Source organism: Vanellus vanellus (assembly GCF_965231255.1).
Source record: "Vanellus vanellus genome assembly, chromosome: 2".
Classification (NCBI taxonomy): Eukaryota; Metazoa; Chordata; class Aves; order Charadriiformes; family Charadriidae; genus Vanellus; species Vanellus vanellus.
Window position 1 is genome coordinate 25,311,828 of NC_138906.1, and position 6,000 is coordinate 25,317,827.

Below are 6,000 nucleotides of genomic sequence, written 5' to 3' on the forward strand. Positions count from 1 at the left end.
GTCCAGCTGCTGTCATTCTGCAGAAGGTTTGGAAAGAAGAGCCTGAACTGAAGTCTGTGGCTGTCAGTAGAAATTGTACCAATGCACCCAGACACAGCAGGACCAAGAATATCAACACTGATGAGTGATTTAAAGTAGCGCAATTTAAGGTAGAGAGATCTCGACACAACTCAAAGGTTTGCTTTTCTCAGTGTGTACATGCAACCGTATAGTACTTGGTCTGGTTAAGGTCTTTCAGACTGGGGAAAAAAGAAGGTATCTGGCTCCCTGAGGCAAGCACCCAAGGCGGCTAGGGAAAGAAGGGGATGAAGCCAAGTTCTTTGGCATTGCCTGCCTGTGGCTGCAGTATAGGGTATGTCAGGGGTGGGCTGCAGCAGTCCAGAGTCGCCAAGCAGCTAGCGCTGGCTTGGAACATCAGAGGTCCTTGTCCAAGACTGCGACACTTCTTTCCTACCAAACAGAGCTCTGACGTGTGGGAGAGTCTTGCCCAAAGAACGTTTAAATACGTTTCATTTCTTTCACCAACAACATAAATAATTGGCCGGTCCTACAAAATCGTGCTGATATTCATAAAAAACGCAGAAGTAAAATTCTGAGCGGAAACTGTCTCTCCAGGACAAGTCTCATAGAAAACCATGCCACAGTTCTCAGCATTTCAAGGTATATTGAATCTAAACAAATACTTCAAGATTCTCACATGGCTTCCCAAACTCTTAACATACAAACTGAAGTTCTGAATCTGCAATGTTTGAATGCATGTATCCAACCTCCAGGGTAATGCGTGGTTGCTAGTAATAACTGTATCTGGAAATAGGTGAGGGCTTCAGCATCTCTTTGTATGGCACATTTTGACAATTTTTGTAATGTTTCTAACTCAACACGGGATATTTAGCATGAAATTAAGTTCATAACTCTGGTTAGACTGCAGGCATGCTTCCCAATATAATTGGACAGTGAAGTGTCTGACAGAGAGTACCTGCTTGTTTGGATTAGAAACATTTGAAATAATCTCAATTCATTTGCAATAATGTAGTGCACAATTAATAATGTATCTTTCAGAACTGATATAAAACACGTTAAAAAACTTTTGGAGGATTTTATTCCATTATATTTTCTACCTGAATTTAATGAGAAATCTAATTGCAATTAATTTGAGTATTTAAAATACAACCTAGGACCAATTTTCTAACATAGTTGTAATCAAAATAGACTCATCTATTGTAATAAAACAGAATTGTTTTAATTTCTAAAAGCAGCTGCTTCAGCATAAACTGGTATTATTCTAAACTTTTCAAATGGCTTTACGAGTTGTGACTGGTAGTTTTGTATCTTAAAAGTTAAAGTTTCTTCGGATACTTAACATTTTAGCCATCAAATAAGAGCTGTCAGGAAAAAATCTGGAGACTGAGCAGAAGCAAAACATTTTTGTACTGAAAAAGGTTGGTGAAACCAGCACCCTCAAATGTCTTTTGGTTGGATTCACAGCTGATTTATTAATTTCATTAACAAAATGTATTCATGCCATTTTATAGTCACTTAACTTTATGGTTCGATTTTTCTCATTTTAATTGTACGGAACAACTTTAATTGAAATTATTGCTTCAGAATTAAGTAAGCCAGAAATTTTCTTTGGGAAAGATGTTAAAAATAAGAATTTCCACAGTTTTAAAATTCTTCCCTTCATTTTTGGCTGAAAATCTTCCCAAAATTAGCTCTGAATTTACATATTGTTTGTAGAATTCTGAAACTTTATTTTCTGAAATCAAATATATTTCACTGAATGTGACCTAACACCTCTGAAAATTAGTACTTGCTTGGCTGGGATGGACATCCCTCACTCAGTGGACCACTTGGAAACATGAGTTATAATTCTATAGAAACACTCTGAATTGGACATTTTAAAGGAGCAGGTCAACCTGTGCCCTAGAAGAGGCTGACTGAGCTGCACCACCATCACTACCAGTTCAGGGCTAATATCAGCCTAAAAGATGCATCTCCAGCCCTACGAACTTTTAAATTTCTGGGTCCAGATTCATTCCTATTCAAGAAAAAACATCTGTTCTCATTGTACCTGAGTTCATTTGAATCCTAAGCAGATAATACCAAGAGAAAAAAAAAAAAAAAGGAACAGAAGAAATGATAAGCTATCTCATCTTTAATGTGTACACGTGCATTTTGTATCCCAGCTTCTTAAAGGCTGTGTTAATATTGTAGAAATTCTTATGGCAAGAAACCTGGCCAACTGAAACTTAACAATATCTTACTAAGTAGATAATTTCTGGAAAACAGTTATACACGTTTCCCTTAATGTATGCACAAGACAATGGGATTCCAGGAAGGAACCAAATCATAGGATGTCCATGCATCTTTGTATATACCAACAAAGACGATCTGGTAAGGCAAATGAACAGACAATACAGATTAAATTTAATTCTTGGAAGAATAGGAGTTAGGTTTGTGAAAAGTATTGATAGAAAAAAAGGGAGATTAAGAAGAAATGGAAACAGCACAATAGAAAAACAGCAGTCCTTGACTGCCAACAAAGGGAATGTCCAATATTGTTCTTAGTACACAGAAGGGATTTTCTTGGAGAAATGTAATAAAGTTATCAGCACAGCTGAGAAGATATATTTGCTCTACTTGCTGCCATATTTGTTTTTTAATCAGTAATGTACTTTAAAAATGTATCATTATTATTATTAAAAGCATAATTGAGCCTGATGTACGGAGCCGTGCTACAATTTTGATTTTATTTAGACTGATTTTTAAAAGAGTTACAGTATCCTGGTGGCAGTGATATATACACTCCAAGTTAATAATCTGTTTTAGCTTGATTGTATATTCTTTATACGTAATCCAAGGAAACAAGTCACCCACACTGTAAGATTCCAATAACAAAAGTTTCCTAAGATACAGAATGATAAAAAAAAAAAATTGCTTTTTGTTTGTTTTTGGTAACTGAGGCACTTCTGGAATACATTTACCCTGTGTATTTGTTGTGCAGATTTGCATTAAAATGCCATTTGACCAGATTGATTTTAAAAGTGTTAAGTTTATATTTAAAACTGGATAATACTCTGGCTAGTATAACATGTAAACTAGTAATTTTGTTTTGTATTCTCTGTATAAAGTGTTTTATATTATACAGTAGCTAAGTGAATTGCACTATTGTACATGCAAGGCGGCTTTTTTTTTAGGTTATTCAAGGATTTCCTGGGAATGTAGTTTAATGCAATAATATTTTTTTTCAATAAAAAGGCTTACTGGTATAAAGAGTGTCAGTCATGTATTTTTAATGTAAAGCATACCAAAAGACAGCAACATAATAAAATGCAGAATGATGCAAACTTATTCTGTATTTTAATCCGCAGAACTGAAATGCATTCGATTCATCCCTGTGGCTATAATCCTGAAATTTCTTAGAATGTTTCCTAAAGATTTTAGTATGTGTTACAGAAGTGGGTTGTTTAAATGGAACTGAAAATAAATATTCCTTAAAAAAATTATTCTATCTATGTGGTTTTTGCAAGTACTTTTAATGGATCAACATCCTCCTGCATATTTTTATGCACTAATCAGTTTATTCAGAATTACACTTATAACTCACTTGTCAGGTTCCCCAAATAATGTTTCTGAGCTATGATTCCTAGTGCTTGTGTAGAAGGTCCACTGGTAAAGAAGCTAACAGTAAGATCCACAAATGCATTATTTATTCACTTTTTAAACACTCTTTAAAACTCAACCTTGGTCATGATAAGTATCTCTTTGTCCCATGTTTTCCCTTTTACCTTGTATTTTTCCAGTTTGTTTATTGTATCCTTTTCCATCTGTCTTCCATTTATATTGTAAAGTTTCTGACACGAGGCTTTAGGTTTTGTCATATAGGTACTCCGCTTTGGAGGTCCCAGGCACTGCTGCTGTACTTACAGTAATTGTAAGGCTAGTTACAGCCATCAGTAGACAGTTTCAGAAGCTTCATGTCTCCAGGTGAGCACAAAGGCTGAAGTAATGTGAAAACAAAAGTCTGCATCGGTACATGTAATACATAAAACACTGTCCTTTGAGGTGCGGTGTGACAGAGGTCATATTCTCTTAGGTCTGTCTGCATAGCTGGAAATACCTTGGCTGATCGCTGGGACCAAATTAATGTACCATGCAGTGACATCTCATGACTCAGGCATTCTATAACATCCTGAAATCACAGCAAATCAACAGAGACATAACTGACGCAGTGTATCTAATTCCATTCAGTTGTGTTTCTTCAGCAAGTTGTTTCATAACAAAAACAAAATTCAGAATTGGACAAACTTAAACAAAAAGCACGTTGTATCTGAAGGAAATCCCCTGTGAATTAATACCCGTATCATTAACTGTTAACTATAGTCGGCTTCCAGAGATCAGAGAGATCAGATCTCACCTGTTTGTTATTGAACAAACAGTGATACCGTTTTGAATAGGATGTAACATGTGAAGAAATTAAGTTGTCCACACCTTCCAATTTCTGGTAAAGCTATCTACTCACTTACCCTTTCTTAAAGCTTGAATCCCAGATCTGTTTAACAGTTGAGACTGAGCTGAGTTTTTTTTCTTTTTTCCTTTTTTTTTGTTCCATACCACAATTAATCTGTTCAGGCCAAAACTAAATTTAGAACTGTTATTTCCTTGAGAATGAAAAACAAATGCTTTGCCAGACTTGAAATGTCTCTTATCACCAGATGGAGAGACTTTTTGGAAGAAACAAATGTACATTTCATTTAACTTATTTATTTAACTGCCAAATAAAGCAGATATTTAGAAACGGTATAAAAGAAAAGAAAAACATATGTGTAGCTACCTGTGTCTGAGTTTAGGTTCACGACAGTCTTTGCTTCCCTCAGTTAAAATACTGTCTCAATGCAGTGTTCAGTCTTAGGAAGACCCAGACATTGCCTCCACTCCACAGGATGTCAACCGCGGGACAGGGTTGTTCTTAGAGATACAATTTCCCCCAACGTCTGCTTAGATGGGAACCCTCCCTGCCCTCTGAAGGTTTCCTGTAAGTCTGAGGTGAGGTCTCAGGGCTTCTTCCATCGCAGTGCTGAGCACTGCAGCTTAAATGCATCTGGCCCTTGGGCACACGCTCTGCAGCGTTGTCACCCAGCCAGGCAGAATACAAAATGAATATGATTGCAAAATCGACTAGACTAGAATATTTCGGTTGGAAGGGACCTACAAAGATCACTGAGTCGAACTGCCTGACTGACTCAGGGCTGACCAAAAGTTAAAGCATGTTATTAATGGCATTGTCCAAATGCCTCTTAAACACTGACAGGCTTTGGGCATCGACCTCCTCTCTAGGAAGCCTGTTCAAGTGCTTAACCACTCTCTCTGCAAAGAAACATTTTCTAATGTCCGTTCTAATCCTCCCCTGGCACAGCTTTCAACCATTCCTACGCGTCACATCACTGGGTACCACGGAGAAGATCTCAGCACTTCCATCTCCACTTCCCCTCCTCAGGAAACAGTAGAGAGCAATGAGGTCGCCCCTCAGTGTCCTTTTCTTCAAACTAGATGAGCCCGAAGTCCTTAGCTGCTCCTCACCGGACATTCCTTCCAGCCCTTTCACCCACCAGCTTTGTTGCGCTCCTCTGGATGCATTCAGGGACCTTCACATCCTTCTTAAACTGTGGGACCCAGAACTGCACACAGTACTCAGGGTGAGGCCTCACCATCACTGAATGCAGCGGGATGATCACCTCTCCTGACCGGCTGGTCATACTGTGTTCGATGCACCCCAGGATGTGGTTTGCCCTCTGCCAGGGCACACTGCTGACTCAGACTGAGCCTGCTGTCAACCAGCACCCCCAGATCCCTTTCTGCAGGGCTGCTCTCCAGCCACTCCTCTCATAATCTATACTTGTGCCCAGTGTTACTCTGTCCTAGGTGCATTTCCACTTGTTAAATTTCAGCCCATTAATCATAGCCCTGTGCTCCAATCTATCTAGATCCCTCTGCAAGGCT